Raw genomic sequence first — 20,161 nt, forward strand, 5'->3', positions numbered from 1 at the left:
CATTATTGATGATGTTAAAAGAATTATACTCTTCACCGTTTTTCTTTTCTTAGGCGTAATTCTTTTGGACTATTTACATAGTTGCCTTATTAGTCTCAGTCAAGGGTTTTTTTCACTTCATTTTGCTTTTCGTTCTCAAAAGTGGGACCCCTTGTTGATATACTCAACCAGCTTTATGTTTACCATTTCGAACCCAATGAGTAAAATATCGAACAGCGTTTGAAGGCTTTTATGGTGTTTGATCATGACCGGAGATAACTGTTTTGGTCCACTGCTTTTGATTTTGAACTTCACTAGTAGAATATTTGAATTACCATTTTTTTTTTCTTTTTCTCATTTTAAGATGTCCTATTGACTTCTCATGGCATTATCTAAATTTTAGTTCATGTTTTATTTTAGGATTTAAGACTATTATATAAACATAAACATAAACATAAACATAAACATAAACATAAACATAAACATAAACATAAATATAAATATTGTTGTAGTCCTTCTCTATTTTGAAAGGGTTATTTCAAAAAGATTATTATTCTACAAGATAAATAGTATGTGATAAAAGAATTAAACGTTCATGACATATATCAAATATGTAATAAAAAAGTTATTCCACTTTTAGATTGTTATACCACATATAATATTATACACACAAAATTATTTATGCATTCTAACTTAAAAGAGAGGGACTCTCATCTCTCTCGATTTTCATTCACTTGGACCTCAATCGATCAATGATTTTACGTTCAAATTATATAGAATATGTAACACTCAATATCAGATTAAGATGATCTGAACCTACTAGTTATCAAAGTGACCTAAAATAGATTAAATTTAAAATCATGTATCTCTAGTTTTTTATTTATTCATTCATACATCAACCAAAGTATTATAAAATAAAACACACAGTAAATTGGGCAAACGACTTAAAACATGGTTTAACATTAAGCCAAACAAGTAAATACAATTGTAATGGCAGTTTTGTCATTTTATAATGAGAAAATAACCTCAGTGACCAAAAATCTCATATAATATACGATTTTAACCAACTTTTTCCGGATTTGCCAAAATGACCAACAAAATCGCAATGCGATCGCTAATTCGCAACGCGATCTCCATTATCGCAAATTCGCGTTTCATTTTCGCAATGCGATAGTTGAAAATCGCGTTGCGATGGTCTACAGTATCGTTGCGATTTTCCCAATTCGCAATGCGAATAAGTAAATCGCAACGCGAATTGGGAAAATCGCAATGCGAATAAGTAAATCGCAACGCGAATTGGGAAAATCGCAATGTGATACTGACTATCGCAATGCGATAATAAAAAATCGCAACGAGATACTTACTTTCGCAACGCGATACTGACTTTCGCAACGCGATAATACATAATCGCAATGCGATTTTCAAAGCGCCATTAGTATCCTGGCCAAGTATTTTATTTTTAAATTCCAAACATGAATATTAATATATTGGAACACTGAACTGTCCACAGTATATCCCGTAATCGCAACTCATAACCTAAAACCTAAAATCACAACTCAGTCCCATCTCCATCTCTCACTCTCTCACCCATCTCCGACGAAATCCGTCCCCATCTCCGACGAAATTCGTCTATCTAAATCTCTCAGAGCCACCCTCACAATCAGAAATGGAAAATCAACCAAATCAACCAACGAGGGTTAGTTTTTTTAATTATTTTCTTTTTGAAATTTTTGCATTATTATTAGGTTTTTCATATTGAAATTGATGATAAGTTTACTGGTAATTTCAATAATAGATTAACCATTTCACTTAGATTGCTTATTAAATCAACCAAGAATCGCAACGCGAAATGCAAATCGCAACGCGATTTTAGTTTCGTGTTGCGATTCTCTCGTTGCGATAGTCATTTTCGTGTTGCGATTTTCATTTTCAGAAACTATTCTTCTTCTGCAAATTGAAACTTGAATAAATTGCATTACTTCAACCAAAAAACAAAGACAAATACGAAATTCACAGTGTTGCATATTTAAGTTTGAAGAATAAACTACTACTATTTATGTTTATTATTGTTTTTGGTATATCTTCACAGTGTAGTTTTTGGTATATCGAATTTAGTATGTTTATTGTTTTTGTAGAACTTTTATTCGGCTCAATTGACCTTGAGAAATAAAGTCAGCCTGGCCAAAACAATTGCGTCGAAGCTTTCACCTGCACAAAGAAAAATGTTTGAGGATACATGCTTCGGGCCATGGCTGAAAGTACAACATCCCGGTGGAGATGCGATGTTGACACACCTGTTTCTTCAAACCATGACTAGCGATCTACCAGAGACTATACAACGTCGTGATGAAGAGATATGGTTTGATTTTCCACCGGCGTATACGTGTTTTGGGCGGGAGGAGTTTTGCTTAATCACCGGTCTATGCTTCGGACACGATGATGTAGGTCGGTACACTAGACACATTACCCGCCCATCATGGCTATCCCGGGTTTTTCCTGAGCTGGAGAGGCCGAGTCTACACGTAGAAGACCTGACAAGATTTTTGAATAATAAAGATGGTTTTACTCGGATGGATGACGTCGACGTTGTCCGAGTATGCCTTCTAATTCTTTTGCATGCCGGCTTTTTAGGCAGAGAGGCCAGACAACCTATTCCAAATGATCTAATCAAATTGGTAGAAGACCTAAATGCGTGGAACCTGTTTCCGTGGGGCTTGTATTTATGGAAAGCTACATGGAATAAGTTATCGTCTGCCTTGGATGATCGAAAAAGTTTGCATGGCGATGGTTCCAAATACACTTTGACAGGCTTTATTTGGGCCTTTAAGGTAAGAATTTTGATATGATGTTTCCAAAATTATAAGTAATTATTTAACAATTACTAATGTTTGTTATTATATTGTTTATAGATTTGGATATTTGAGGCCTTTCCCGCCATGAAGACATATGCAATAAAAACTTCAAATGATATTCCCAGGGATATTTCCTGGAAGAGGAAACGGACCTTGCAATGGGAAGATTTACTACGGTATACGACAATAAATAATGTAAGTTAACATAAATACTACCATATGTTTATAAACAAGTTATTACTAGTACATGTTTAACTTTGTTTGAGCTTTTATATTGTTAGGAGGCCAACACTCCTCTACAGAGGCTGACACCCACGGAAGCTGAGCTTGCCACTGATTGGTGGCAAGCTAGTAAGCGTTTTTTTGATGGAACGGTTGATGAGCAGCCTCCACTTCGGGAGCCATCACCTCGCCCAGAGCTATCACCTCACCCAGAGCCATCATCTGATCGACCCGGCTATACACCTCCACAACGACAGCCATCACCTATTCTGTCACATCATCGAGCCTCTTCTCCACCATCACCACAAGATAGGCGACCGGCAAAGATGCCACGACGTTTATCTCCCTGTTCTCCACCTCCACCTCAACGGGATGAGTTAGGGGAGTTACGTGATGAGGTCAATGCCTTGCGTGAGGAGGTCGGTACTTTACGCAAAGACGATGGTGCATGGCGTGTTGAGGTGTCTACATTACGCGGTGAGGTAGCCGCTCTACGTGAGATGGTAGCATCGTTGTAGAATGAGGTTCATACTCTACGCAACGAGGTAAGTTTAAGATTTTTCATACTCGTAATTCATTCGGTTGCTGCCAATACTGCTAAAATGTTTTTGTTAGTATTTGTTTTTGGTTTTGTTTTTATCTTTTGGTTGAAGTAATGCAATCCATTCAAGTTTCAATTTGCAGAAGAAGAATAGTTTACTTTCGCAACACGAAAATGACTATCGCAACGCGGAAATGGCTATCGCAATGCGAAATGAAAATCGCAACGACAAAATCGCAATGCGAAATGAAATCGCAACGACAAAATCGCAACGCGAAATGAAAATCGCAATGCGATTTGTGTTTCGCGTTGCGATTTTGTCGTTGCGATTTCATTTCGCGTTGCGATTTTGTCGTTGCGATTTTCATTTCGCATTGCGATAGCCATTTCCGCGTTGCGATAGTCATTTCGCGTTGCGATTTTAAGTTTCGTGTTGCGAAAGTAAACTATTCTTCTTCTGGAATGTTTATATATGTTGTCCTTTTAAATGTTTATATAAGTGCTTACTTCTGGAATGTTATCTGAGCATTTTGTGAACTATGATAGAATAATGATTTGGGTGAATACAATGCTAGTTTGAAACATATTTGTCTTTGTTTAATATCATGTCTGTTTATTTACTGATTTATGTATTAATTTTTTTTAGCGGCCCGATAAGGTGGATGCTTTACGTCGGGTTTTCCTTGCACGACGGAGTTCACGCATCAGACGGCGTGGACGTGCTATTACGTCTCCGTTCACCCCAATGGTGCGAAGACTCCGCAAGAAGAAGCCCGACTCACCGGTCATCCCTCAAGAGTCCCCTCCAATCATTCAAGAGGCCCCTATTCTCCCTCAAGATTCCCCCCACCGTTCAAGAGGCCACTGTCATCGTTGAAGAGGTCCCTCCCACCATTCCAGAGCCCGATTCACATGGGGTAATATATCGAAGTATTGAGAAACCCCCACCGGTTCCGGACATGATGGATGAGAGTTGGCTCTCATATGAGTTACCGGCTAGTACCCTTCTGGTGTCTGAAGTGGAGAGGAGACAACTACCGGAAACAATTGTGGATAATACCCTTTGGGCTAAGACCGCAGTTGATTTTTATCTACATGAGCGGAGCCAAGGGTGTTACACTGACATCAGCAAACTCAACGATGAAATGTTTTTGTTGCTTGATCGGTCTTGGTGGGGTGTGCTAATAGGGGTTGAAGACAATGGCTATTTGGATGGGGAGGTAAGTCTTATATTTGTCTTATATATGATTTTGATTAATTTGTTTAAAAATTAATGTAATTCACTAATATATGTATTTTTTTGTAAAACAGCATATCGATGCGTGGGTGTCACGTCTACTAATAATAAGGAAGCTTAGGAAAAATAAAAAAAATTCGCTATATACAATAATGCCGACAGCTTTTCACGCAGTTCACTTGAAGAATCAACGAGATGAATCATTTTTGTTGGGCAATGGAAAAGCTAAACTTTATCCTGCATGGTGGGAGGTCGATAAGGTTAGTGTTTATTTTTTAAATTTTTTAAAGGTGTTCATAAATAAGTGCGCAAATAAATGAATTATTACTTATGATCGCAGGTGTTTATCCCTGTTTTGGAACGTCATCACTGGCTTCTCGTCCAACTTCAGCTCCCATCCCTGAAGATAATAGTGTATGACAGCATGATCAATTACATATCACTGTCTGATTTGAGAGATATTTTCAAGGGATAGAGCTCTCATTTGGCTAAATTCTTGGATGGGATTAAGTATTGGAGTCATTCTGGACACAAGAAGCCAAAGAAGTTCAATGTCACAGTTGTCAGAGACGAGACCGCGCCACAGCAATCGCCGGGAGCCAGAGGGGATTGTGGTCCTCTCGTATGCCTTTGCTTGGCGCGTTTGACGACGGGAAGCACAGAGTTTTTACCTCCCACCGATAGAGATAGAGCTGCAGTAGGCTTGTGGTTTCGGCATTATATGGCTAGAGCAATATATTCGAGACGCTGCCTACCTTGATCAGCGTTATGAAAGTGTCCATTGTTAATTGGTAAGTCAAATGCAAGTTTTGTTAACATATATACTCCTTTTGGTTTGAAAATGTTTGGTTAAGTACCTAGAATTCAATAATTTGTTGTTTGTAGGTTTTAGATGTGTAGGAAGTCTTGTTTGAGCAAATGTTTAGTTTCTGCAGGTTAATCCTTAAGTGAGCTGCGTGAAATGGATGTACGGGGTCACAAAGTTGTTGATTCATTGATTCAATAATTGATGAAGAAATAAGAATTATTATTATTTTTTGATTGTTTAATTGATTTGTAAAAGATGATTTGTAAATATTGATTTGTTTAATTGATATGTACATAATTTGTGTTGAAATGTAATAGTTGATTTGTTGATTTTCAATCTGCTTTATGTTGAAGGCAAAACAGACTATCGCAACGCGAAATGGCTATCGCAACGAGAAAATCGCAATGCGAAATGAAAATCGCAATGCGAAATGAAAATCGCAATGCGAAATGAAAATCGCAACGAGAAAATCGCAATGCAATTTTCATTTCGCATTGCGATTTTCTCGTTACGATAACCATTTTCGCGTTGCGATAGCCATTTTCGCGTTGCGATAGTCAAATGAATGTCTAATAAGTGATGACAACTGAACAGATCATAGCAATGTTCAAACTCAAGTTACTAATACATGCCTAACTGAAAATGTTAAAAGTGCACACATAAAATACACATAATGCAAGTTTTGTTAACATATATACTCCTTTTGGTTTGAAAATGTTTGGTTAAGTACCTAGAATTCAATAATAATTGTTAAAAGTTTATGCATGTTAATCCTCGTTGCCTTTTTCATTTCGCATTGCGATTCTATCGTTGTGATTTGCATTTCGCATTGCGATGGTCAAATGATTGCCTTTCGCAACGCGATTCTGACTTTCGCAACGAGATAATACAGAATCGCAATGCGAGTTTCAAAGTTCGCAACATGTTTTAGTTTCGCAAGCCAAATTTTTAGTGTATATATATACGCAGCAGCAACAACTCATAACCTAAATCCCTAAATCGCAACTCATTCCATCTCCATCTATCACTCTCTCCGACGACATTCATTCCAATATCCGACGACATTCGTTCCAATATCCAACGACATCCTTCCCCATCCGGCAACAGGTCTTAGTTTCGCATCTCGTTTGTTTAGTTACAACCATGAAATCATCTAATGTTGATCATGTTTGGATAGATTTGTGTTTTGGAGGGTCATGGGAGAATGTTCATGGTGTTTTACAATATATGCCTTTACCCATGAATCTTCAACTAAAACTGTCATTAAAGAAGTTAACTTATGAAACCCTAATGTTACGTGTTTCAAAGAAATTGAATTTAGAGCCCCTAAGTGGATTTAGGCTATCTTATCAGAGAAATGGTAAAGTTTATTTGTTAACCGACAATGAAGATGTTGAACGATTCATTGCTTACATTAATGTTTCAAGTGATGATGTTACATTGTATGTTGTTGAACCTAGAAGTAGTATTGTTGGGTCAGTAGCGGGTAGTAATCAACTAAGTGGGTCAAAAAACCCACAGCCTTTCTCTAATCCAAATCCAAATCAACTTTCAGCACCAAATTCCGGTTTTCGTATTGACCAATTAGACGATGATGAGCCAAGAGAAAAAAATTGTGAGTACTAGTCAGTATTCAAAATTTGATCTTGGTCAATACCCGGACTTTGATATTGGTCAATACACGGATTTTGATGATGTTTCAGAAGAAGAAACAGACCCTGCGTGTAATGATTTTGATATTGGTCAATACCCGAATTTTGATGATGAAACACCCGTTGCCGAGGAAGATGTTGTTGATGATAATGAGGAGGAAGTTACGACTGTGAATGAACATGTTGAACATCCATTCTGTAATTCATATAATCCTGAAGAAGAAAAATAAGAAGAAAAAGTCCCCGAAGAAAAGAAAATGCCACGGGAGTATAACTGGAATATGCCAGAATTACTTCAGTTACCGGAAGAAGAGTTGGCAAAGAAAGCAGTTGATTGTTACACAAAAGTTATTCGTATCAAGAAAGATGATTGTTTTGATACAAAGGAAGACTTGAAGATAGCTTTGTATACGAAATGTGTGGAAGATGGCTATCAACTAAAAGTTAACAAATCAAGCAAAGATCGTTTCAAAACAAGGTGTACGATTGACAAAAACTGTACGTGGCGTATGATTGCAAAGAGGATAAAAGATTGCACAATGTTTCAAGTTAGGACTTTTATTGATAAACATACATGTTCAAGAACCCAAGTTTTTCCTCACCATAGACAGGCAAACAAAAAGGTGTTGGGTGGTTTTCTGGCTGAGTTAATGTTTTTGAATGGCAGGGTATATCGGGGACATGAAATTATGACTGACATGAATGCTCGGTTCAAGATTAGTATATCATATTCTCAAGCTTAGAGAGCCAAATGTTATGCCTTGGAATTGTTGAGGGGGTCGCCAGAAGCATCGTTTGCCCAACTGCCGGCTTATTGTCACAATTTAAAGCTGAAAAATCCTGGGTCGGTAACTCATATCAAAACAGATAGAGATGGACGCTTTGAGTTGCTGTTTATCGCCATTGGTGCTGCGGTTAGTAAATCAATATAATTCTGTTGACTCATTTCTGTTAGTTACATGCATTTCACATTTAAATGATTATATTTCTTGTGTATATTATTTTGTAGATTCGTTCGTTTATTACTTGCATGCGCCCAGTTATTATAGTTGACGGAGCACATTTGAAAGGTCGATACCTTGGAGTAAACTTATTAGCAGTAGCCATGGATGCTAACAATGGGATATTGCCAATAGCTTACGGGGTTGGCAAATCTGAAACCTCTGATTCATGGACATGGTTTATGGGGCATCTTAGGGATTGCATAGGTCCTATTAGCAATCTGACAATCATATCCGATAGGGCAAACTCAATTGACAACGCTGTTAGAAGGTGTTTCCCAGATGCTTTTCATGGACTTTGTGGTGTTCATTTGTATAGAAATCTAAAATCAAGGTCTGCTGGTATAAAAAAGCACAAATGGACATACTGGAAGGTTGTAAAGGCTTATCGGGAAGTGGATTTCAATAAGCATATAAACTGTTTAAGACGTGTTTTGCCTCAGTGTGCTCAAACACTAGAAGATGTCGGGTTTGAAAGATGGTCAAGAGTACATCAACTTGGAGCAAGATATGGTTTTATGACGTCTAATAGTCAGAATCAATTAACGCTCTAAGTCGTCATTCCCGGAAATTACCCATTACTATGTTAATGGAGTTTTTTCGAGCCTCTATTCAACAGTGGTACTACAAGAAAAGAAACCATGCAGGTATTATTTCTTTGAATTCGTAACTTATCATATATTTTACTAAGTATTATTTATTTAAATTTACAGGAACATTGGAACATCGTGTTACACCATGGACTAAAAAAAAGATAACGAAACGTGTTGTGAAGTCAACGTCATGGAGAGTTGAACCATGTTCAAACACTTTGTTTGAAGTACTGGATAATAACTTAAATGGGCTTGTCGATCTAAATGCAAGGACGTGTAGTTGTATGAAATGGCAAACATCTGGTTATCCATGTGGCCATGTTATAAAAGTTGCTCTTCATCTAAACCAAGATTATTCAAGCACATACGCTATGGATTGCTACACTACAGAAGTATATCGACAGACTTATGCCGAGATTGTCTACCCTATTTCACATCCTTCTGAGTGGGACATACCAGATGACTTACAAATAGTTTTGCCACCAGCCATGGACAGAAGGCTACCTGGCCGACCAAAAAGTCACGATCGTATACCGTCTAAGGGTGAAGAGAAGAAGAGATCGACATGTAGTCGGTGCAAGGAAAGTGGTCATACAAGGTTGACATGTGGATCACCAGTGCCATCACAATCATCTTTTCCTCTACCAAAATATGGATCATCATCAAAATCCAAAGCTCATATGGTGTCAAGAAAAAGGCAATCAAAATCGCAATCATCTTTAAAATCCCAATCACAACTGGCTTCACCTTTTGGGACTGTTAACTTAGGTGATTTTTAAATGCAAACGTTGTATTATGTAGATTTTATGTGTGAACTTTTAACATTTTCAGTTAGGCATGTATTAGTAACTTGAGTTTGAAAATTGCTATGATCTGTTCCAGTTGTTATCACTTAATAGGCAATCATCTTAATGTCCATCGCAACGCGGAAATTACTATCGCAATGCGAAATGAAAATCACAACGAGAGAATCGCAATGCGAAATGAAAATCGCAACGCTAATTTCGCAATGCGAAATGAAAATAGCAACGAGGGAATCGCAATGCGAAATGAAAATCGCAACGCGAATTTAATTTCGCGTTGCGATTTTCATTTTCGCGTTGCGATTCTCTCGTTGCGATTTTCATTTCGCATTGCGATAGTACTTTTTGCCTTCAACATAATGCAGATTGAAATCAACAAAATCAACCATTACATTTCAATTAATTAAACAAGCACAAATAAGAATTATGTTAACATCAATTAAACAAATCAATTTTTACAAATCACCTTTTACAAATCAATTAAACAATCAAAAAATAAGCAATAATTATTAGAGAAAATAACACTTCTACTATTGAATCAACTTTTGCAGCCATACATCATTTTCACGCAGCTCACTTATGAGATTAACCTGCATAAACCAAACATTTGCTCAAACAACACTTTCTACACATCTAAAACCTACAAACAGCAAATTATTGAATTCTAGGTACTTAACCAAACATTTTCAAACCACAAGCCTATAAACATACCAATTGTTTATGGACATTTTTATAACGCGGGTGCAGGTAGGCAGCGTCTCGTATATATTGATCTAGCCATATAATGTCGAAACCACAAGCCTACTGCAGCTCTATCTATATCGGTGGGAGGTAGATACTTTATACTTCCTGTGATCAAACGGTCCAACGCCAAGCATACGAGAGGACCACAATCCCCTCTGGGTCCTTTCGTTTGTTGTGGTGCAGTCTCGTCTCTGCTAACTGTAATATTGAGCTTCTTTGGCTTCTTGTTTCCAGAACGAGTCCAATAATTTATCGCATCCAAGTATTTAGCCAAATAAGAGCTCCATCCCTTAATAATATCTCTTAAATCAGCCAATGATATGTAATTTATCATGCTGTCATATACTATTGCCTTAAGGGATGGGATCTGAAGCTCGACGAGAAGCCAATGGTTACGTTCCAAAACAGGGATAAACACCTGCAATCATAAGTAATAATTCATTCATTTGCGCACTTATTTATGAATACCTTTAAACTCAATCTAAAATAAACACTAACCTTATCGACCTCCCACCATGCAGGATAAAGTTTAGCTTGTCCATTGCCCAACGCAAATGATTCATCTCGTTGATTCTTCAAGTGAACGGCGTTAAAAGACGTCGGCATAATTGTATACCGTGTATTTCTTTTATTTTCCTTAAGTTTCCTAATTATTAGAAGACGTGACACCCACGCATCGATATGCTGTTTTACAAAAAAAGACATATATTAGTAACTTATATAAATTTACAAAAAAAATAATCAAATGAAAATATAGGAAAAATATAAGACTTACCCCTCCATCGAAATAGCCATTGTCTTCGACCCCTAATAATACGCCCCACCAAGACCGATCAAGCAACAAATAGATATCATCATTGAGCTTGCATATGTCAGTGAAACACCCCTGGCTTCGCTCATGTAGATAAAAATCAACTGCGGTCTTAGCCCAAAGGGTGTTATCCAGAATTGTGTCCGGTAGTTGTTTCCTCTCCTCTTCAGATACCGGTATGGTACTGGCCGGTAACTCATACGAGAGCCAACTTGAATCCATCATGTCCGGCACGTCAGAGGGTTTCTCAAGAATCCTACATATGACGCCATGTGAATCGGGCTCTTGAATGGTGGGAGGGACCTCTTCAACGATGACAGTGGCCTCTTGAACGGTGGGAGGGGACTCTCGAGGAATGATAGGGGCCTCTTCAACGATAGGAGTGGACTCTTGAGGGATGATAGGCGAGTCGGGCTTCTTCTTGCGGTGTCTTCGCACTATTGGGGTATACGGAGACTTAATAGCACGTGCACGCCGTCTGATGCGTGAACTCTGTCGTGCAAGAAAAACCCGACGTAAAGCATCCACCTTATCGGTCCGCTAAATAAAAATACAAATATCAGTAAATAAACAGACATGATATTTAAACAGTGAAAACAAAGATAAATATATTTCAAACTTTCAACCAAAAGACAAAACAAAGACAAATACTAACTTCACAGTGTTAAAGTAAAAAGTTTAGCAGTTTTGGCAGCAACCGAATAAATTTACTAAGTAATCTAAGTGAAATGGTTAATTTAAGTGAAATTACGAGTAAATTTATCATCAAGTTAAATATGGAAAATCTTAAACTTACCTCGTTGCGTAGAGTATGAACCTCATTCTGCAACGATACTACCATCTCACGTAGAGCGGCAACCTCACCACGTAAAGTAGACACCTCCACACGCCATGCACCATCGTTATCGCGTAGAGTACCGATCTCCTCACGCAAGGCATTGACCTCATCACGTAACTCCCTTGACTCATCCCGTGGAGGTGGAGAACAGGGAGATAGAAGTCGTGGCATCTTTGTCGGTCGCCTATCATGAGGTGATGGTGGAGAAGAGACTCGATGATGTGACGGGATAGGTGATGGATCTCGTTGTAGAGGTGTATAGTCGGGTCGATCAGGTGATGGCTCTAGGTGAGGTGATGGCTCTCGAAGTGGAGGAATTGGAGGCTGCTCATCATTCGTGCCATCAAAAAAACGCTGACTAGGTTGCCACCAATCAGTGGCAAGCTCAGCCTCCGTGGGTGTCAGTCTCATTAATGGAGTGTTGGCCTCCTAAAAATATAAAAACTAAAACAAAGTTAAACGTCTACTATTAATAACTTGTTTATATATGATAGTATTTGTGTTAACTTACATTATTTATTGTCGCATATGGTATTAAGTCTTCCCAATCCAACATACGTTTCCTCTTCCAGGAAATAGCCCTAGGAATATCATCTGAGGATTTTAATGCATATGTCCGCATGCTGGGGAAAGCCTCGAATATCCAAATCTACAAACAATATAATAACAAACATTAGTAATTGTTAAATAATTAATTATAATTTTGAAAACATTATATAGAAATTCTTACCTTAAAGGCCCAAACAAAGCCTGACAAAGTGTATTTCGACCCATCGCCCCGCAAACTTTTGCGGTCATCAAAGGCAGACGACAACTTAGTCCAGGTAGCTTTCCATATATACGAACCCCACGGAAACAGATTCCATGCATTTAGGTCCTCTACCAATAATATTAGCTCCTGAGGAATAGGTTGTCTGGCCTCTCTGCCTAAAAAGCCGGCATACAAAAGTAGTAGAAGGCATACTCGGACAACATCGACGTCATTCATCCGAGTAAAACCATATTTCTTATTAAACAATTTCTTCATGTCGTCGACGTGTAAGTTCGGCTTCTCTATTGACTCATCAGGAAAAACCCTGGATAACCATGATGGGCGGGTGATATGACGAGTGTACCGGCCTACATCATCGTGTCCGAATCGTAGACCAGTGATTAAGCAGAACTCCTTCCGCCCAAAACAAGTATACGCCGGTGGAAAATGAAACCATATCTCTTCCTCACCACGTTGTATACTGTCGGGTAGATCGCTAGTCATGGTCTGAAGCCACAAATGGGTCAAACTAGCATCTCCACCCGGATGCTGTACTCTCAGCCATGGCCCGAAGCAGGTTTCTTCAAAAAATTTTCTTTGTGCAGTTGAAAGCTTCGAAGCAATTGTAGTGGCTAGGCTAACTTTATTCCTTAATGTCAATGAAGCCGAAAAAAATTTCTACAAAAAAACAATAAACATACCAAGTTAGATATACCAAAAATTACACTGTCAAGATATACCAAAAACAAAACAATAAACATAAATAGTAGTTTATTCTTGAAACTAAAATTTGCAACACTGTTTTTGTCTTTTGGTTGAAATGAAAATCGCAACGAGATAATGAGAATCGCAACGCGGAAATGACTATCGCAACGAGAGAATCGCAACGAGAAATGACTATCGCGACCAGACAATCGCAACGCGAAATGAAAATCGCAACCGCGAAATAAAAATCGCAACGCGAAATGAAAATCGCAACGCGAAATGAAAATCGCAACCGCGAAATAAAAATCGCAACGCGAAATGAAAATCGCAACGCGAAATGAAAATCGCAATGCGATTTTGGTTTCGCGTTGCGATTATCTCGTTGCGATAGTTATTTCCGCGTTGCGATTTTCATTCTCGAAACTATTCTCCTTCTGCATTACTTCAACCAAAAGACAAAGCAAAGACAAATACTAACTTCACAGGCTAAACAGTTTAGCAGTATTGGCAGCAATCGAATGAATTTAATAAGAAATCTAAGTGAAATGGTTAATCTATTATTGAAATTACCAGTAAACTTATCATCAATCTCAATATGAAAAACCTAAAATAATGCAAAAATTTCAAAATAAAAATAAAAAAAACTAACCCTCGGAGGTTGATTTTCCATTTCTGAATGATTGTGAGGGATTTTTGACTGTGAATGGTTGTGAGGGATTTCGCCGGCGATGGAGACGGAAATCTTCGGAGATGGGGACGGATTTTGCCGTAGAGAGTGAGAGATGGAGATGGGACTGAGTGTTGTGTTTTTGGGTTTGAGGTTATGAGTTGCGATTACTGTGGACGGTTCATTTTCCGATTTATTAAGAAAAAATTCGTGTTTGGAATTTGAAAAAAAAAATACGCGTTAATACGAATGGCGCTATGTAAATCGCGTTGCGAAAGTCAGAATCGCGTTGCGAAAGTCAGTATCTCGTTGCGATTTTGTATTATCGCATTGCGATAGTAAGTATCGCATTGCGATTTTCCCAATTCGCGTTGCGATTTACTTATTCGCATTGCGATTTTCCCAATTCGCGTTGCGATTTACTTATTCGCATTGCGAATTGGGAAAATCGCAACGATACTGTAGTTACGCATTGCGAATTGGGAAAATTAACCGAAGGAAGGTATTAGAAATAGCACCGTGTAAAATTTCATTTAAAAAATAACTTATTGTACATACATTGGTTTTAGGGAGTAAATTATAAAGTTCTTAATTAATTCCAGTAATGAATTGACAACATTAGATTTCCAGTCCATATATGAATTTGTAGTTACTGTAAATCTATTGGTGAAATTTCAAGTTCATTCGAATTGAAATCAATATTTAATTGGAATTTCGAAACCTAGGGGATAATTTGCAATGTAATCAATTATATAGGTGACCTAAGTTCATGAAAACTTCGAGGGCTTAAAAGAACAATTTAAAAAAAAAAGCTTTTACGATTTTCAATTTGAGGGATCGATATTTTTTATTTCATTAAGCTCTAAAAAATTTAGATAGAGAATAAAACATTGATCCTTTTGCCCCATAGATCAATTCTTTTCAAACTATACCGATCCTTTTTATAATAAATAATAATATTTACTGAAGATACTAATTTTTTACCCATTTTTTTATTGTTGTTATTATTATTATTATTTTATTTATTATTATTATTAAAATTATTATTATTACAAACATGCCAAAATCGGGGCCCAATTACAAATCTGGAAGCCCAACTAGATGGCCTAATTGAAACCCTAAACCAATTTGGGGTTTCAGCTAGGGTTTTCTAAACCCTAGCTCCCAGCCGTCGCCTTGGACCAAAGGAACTACGCCGCCTCTGTTATCTCCAAGCCGACGTTCCAGCTTCTGCCACGTCCCATCGAAGCCTCCAGAAGCGCCTCGTCATCGCCCCACGTCGAACTCTATGGTGAGTCACCACCATAGCTATGGTGACTCACCGAAACCCATCTTCATGATCGGTCCGAGCAAGGCTCCGTGGTGGCTATAAAAAGCCACTATACTTGCGAAGGAAAAAGAGGAGACAACCACGGAAAGCAAGAACAGACAGAGAGCTACGACAGCGAGTAAGAACGGAGAAAGCCACAACAGAAGACATAGACAACAACCACGACAGCAACCCAAGAGAAAAATAGAAAGTAAGAGAAAGAGAGAGACTTACCGAGGAGATTATTGTCATCGAGGCCTCCCTACGCTGTTAGAAAACCAAAATACCGGAGGTAACAAGCTTAGATCTAGGTCGGGTTAAAGATTTTTAGGCTAAACGGGCCTTGGTTTTGGCTTTAGGGTATTTAGGGCCTCGTTTTGGTATATTTTAGAATTTTTCGACCACCGTTAATGGTGGCCGACAACGGTGGTCGGAGCCCGGCAGTGGTGGCTGACCGGGAGTGTGTTCTCTCATTTTAGAGAGAAGCCAGAGAGAACTCTGGTTCTCTCATTTTTTAGAGAGAAGAGGAAATGAAGAAATGAGAACAATGGCCCGTAGGGCCAGCCGGTTTTGGGTTTAAATACCCTCTCCCAAACGACGCCATTTTGGGGGAGGGTGTTTCTGTAATTTTGCTGATGGGTAAACCTTTTCCTCCACCATCCGAGTTTTGTAATTATTCATTTTAGTCACTGAAACTAACTTCTGAACGTTTTAATTCAGTCTTCGAATTTTATTTTATTATGTTTTAGTCCTTACCTGTATTTTATATGTATATTAGGGTAAATACCCATTTTAGTCCCTCATAGTTTAATTAATATTTATCTTAATCACCTATTAATTAATTAGTTTAAATTACACTATTAGTAATTATATTTTTATAATAATTCAAAATATGCCCTTTAATTTTGATATTTTACTTTTTAGTCACCAATATTTTGTTTCTTTTCATTTTTGACCCTGATTTTTTTTATATTTTGCAAATTAATATTATTGTTTTTTTAATTTATTTTAATCATTATTTATTTATTATTTTGTTATTACTTTTATATTATTATCACATAAATATATATATTTTTAAATAATAATTTTTTTATTTTCAATATCAAAGAAAATGGCAGTCTTAATACAACTGGATGTCCTATTCTGGTATTTTAAATAATTAAATATTATAAAAATTATAATTTAGTTTTATTTAAATTATTTTTAGGAAAAATTATTACATACTACATATTTATTTATTTATTAATATTGAAGGAAAGAGTTGTCTTAAAGCAACTAGAAACGCTTTTCTAATATTTTTAAATAAATAAATATCTTACTATATTAAAATAATTTTTTATTATTTATTTATTTTTTAATATCAAAAGAAAGAGCTGTCTTAAAGCACCTAGAAACTCTTTTCTTATATTTCTAAATAAATAATTATGTTATTATATATATATATATTTTCTTTCAATTATATTAATAAATTTGAAATAACAGGATTATAAATTAAATATATCTTTGAATTTTTAATTTCTAATAATAGAGATAATTTATAATTAATAAGTACCAATTTTGGGCGTTGTAGGGGTGCTAATCCTTCCCTAAATGTAACCGACCACGAATCCCTTTTTATTTCTAAAAAAAATGAATTTTTGGTTAAACGCAGATCAATTTATCTTTTAATTGATGTTTTCTTAAAAACTCTTTTAAAAGATAATTTTTAGGTATTCGACCTACCTGACCCAAAAGGCCGATGGCGACTCCCAAAACATTTTAAAACCAATTTATTCACATCACTTTTCCAACCAAGTAAAATTCGTGCCCGGACGAAAATTGGTTACGACAGCTTGGCGGCTCCGCTGGGGAGCTGGTCAAACTTTAAAATCAACTATAAATTCTCTATTAATTAAAAATTAAAAATTCATATATTTAATTTTTAATTCTTTCTTTTCAAAATTTTTATATATACTTATTATTTTCATAATATTTATATGTATATTATTTTATTAATGTTTCATTTTATTTTTCAAGTATTTTATTTCATTATTTATCTGTCAGAGGTTTGAACATTTATCCTCACACACAACACTTGCATTGCATAACATAAGCTTTCTAATCAAGCTTGTCCCTTTTAAGTGGGAGTGAAAGCGACGTCTTCGTGAGAATTTATTCTCCGTGTCAGACTTAGCGAGTAACTTTCGGGGTTCATATGCTCTATGTCTTCGTGAGAATTTATTCTCCGTGTCAGGTATAGAGAAATGTGTCCCCTCGAATTGAACTCGATCCGCTTAAGTCTGTAATGGACTAGGATTGAGGGTTGACAACCTAATGGGGCATCAACAAGGATAGTTCGAGTACCTTTACTCCTAGAACTGAAAACCTGCATATAATAAACTCTAGAAACTCTCCCGATCTGAAACCATGCCGAAATTTTGTCAGTAGGTATACACAAAGGAGAAATAAGCTCTAGCTTTTAATTTATTTTATTTCATTTTCTTTTTCCTGAATAAATGCATGCGAACTAGAAATCATGCGGTTAGGTTAATTTTTTTCAAACAAAGCATGGAACTAGAAAGCATGAGGTTAAGATTTATACCTTGATAGATAGATTTTTTTTTCATTAGTTGGTACTAACTATTCTATTTTTTCTTATTTTTTCATGCATGTTACATTGCTCTAATCTGTTCATATTGATTTCTTTTGTTTGCATTGCATGATCATGGCATAACCAAAAGGTGTTTACTTGAAAGACTGTTCATCATATTGGAAAGAAATCGTAAATGGACAAAAAGTTTTATGATCAAACAAAATATGATGCGGCCAAGAAAAGACATCCTAAGGGAACTCTGAAGATAGAGGAGAACTATGCACCCAAAGATCGTATGCCCATTGAAGAGCAAAATGAGATACGAGAAATAAGAGAGCAGATGTCCAAGATGATGGATAGAATATCTGTTTTGGCAAAAAGAGAAGAGATTCCTGCACAGAAAGAGAGAAAGCTTAATGAAGATAATCCTGCAATTTCAGATATGCAAGGGACTTTTGATCCTAACCAATTTGAGAAGTTGCAGGCAATCATTATATGTATTCACAAGTTGTCTGGAGTTATTCAGGAAATGGTGACAACTGTAAAAGCTCCCAGAGATGAGAAGAAATCATATAATCTGAAATCAACGAAGTTTAGTCTGCTCCCAACATCTAAAACTCAGGTTCAATCCAAGGCAAAAGACGGCTCTCATTTTTATGCTATCCCTGTATCATATAAAGAGTTGTATGAAAAACTACTTGAAGCACGAGAAGTGACCCCGTACTACATAAAACCGTTCCAACCTCCATATCTGAATTGGTATGACATCAACGTTTATTGTGAATATCATGCCGGAGCTCTAGGACATACTATTGAGAATTGTCTTTCCTTCAAACGTCGAGTCCAAAGTCTTTTGAATCATGGAACCTTACAATTTATGGTAACTGATCGACCTAGTTTGGTAACCGAAGGTCCTGCTAGATTAATACCAAAAGTTTTCAAAGGAAAGAGTATCAGTAGGGGCGCCCATAGAGAAGAAGATTTGCTGAGTTTTGAAGCTCAAATACGTCATTTAAATTTTAAAAACGATAAATTGAGCACCAAAATGGAAACCATACATGAAGATTTCCAGAAGGTCAGTCAAGCCTTTCAAAATGCTGGCATAGGAAACACACCAGAAGAGTGGATAACAGGGTCACCAAACTGAAAAAGAATTGCAATATAAATGAAGGACGAGCCAAGAATTTTTCTCATGATTTACGAGTTGCAGAAGAAAAACTCAATACAACTGTCATGGAATCAAGATAATATCACGTCGACAATTAAAGGTTGAATAGTGCTATGACCAACATGGAAGCATCATATCAGATTCATCAGCTTGAGATCGATACTGAATTAAAAGCCACTATGGCCAAGAACAAAACATTGAAGAAATGTTTAGATGATTATGGAGATCTTGTACGAGAACTTCTTGAACATAAAGAATCTCTCACAAAAAAAATGAACAACATTGTTTACAAACCCGAGAGTTAACACAAAAGATGAAAGAAAAAGACAATGTCACGAAGAAAATTACCGCTCAAGCAAACAATGTAGCTCATAAGCTGGTGGACATAGCTGGCTTCACGAGAGAATTAAAATAGATGGATAACTCCACACCTGAGTATAAGTGGAAGTTAGTTTGGCTTTTAAAGGAAATAGAGAATTTAGGAGTGAAAGCTGTCCCTTACATGTAAAAGTTTTGTTTGATGTACCGAAACTTTTGTGTTCAATGAAATCTGTTCTAAGATGATCACTCTTGAGTAACATATTTTCATACATGCATTTACATTTTGTATCTGTGCATTTCCATTTTGTATTCTTACTTTTTACATCTTTGCATTACACAGTTTGCATTCTTATTTTTGCATTTATGCATTTTCGCATTTACATTACATTTTTTTTAGTATTGTTATATACATTAATTATAAAAACATGTTAATAATCTATGAAAGGTTTTGTAACAGTAAAACCAAGATCATTCATTCATATTACTTTACCATCATCATGAAAATAATGGAGCAATCTTATGAGGGACTACAAGATCAATGGCCAGAACAATTGACAGGGTTACCTCAGGATATAAGGAAAGAAACA

The sequence above is a fragment of the Hibiscus syriacus genome, unplaced genomic scaffold (genome assembly GCF_006381635.1).
Source record: "Hibiscus syriacus cultivar Baekdansim isolate YM2019G1 unplaced genomic scaffold, ASM638163v2 tig00113725_pilon, whole genome shotgun sequence".
In the NCBI taxonomy this organism is placed as follows: Eukaryota; Viridiplantae; Streptophyta; class Magnoliopsida; order Malvales; family Malvaceae; genus Hibiscus; species Hibiscus syriacus.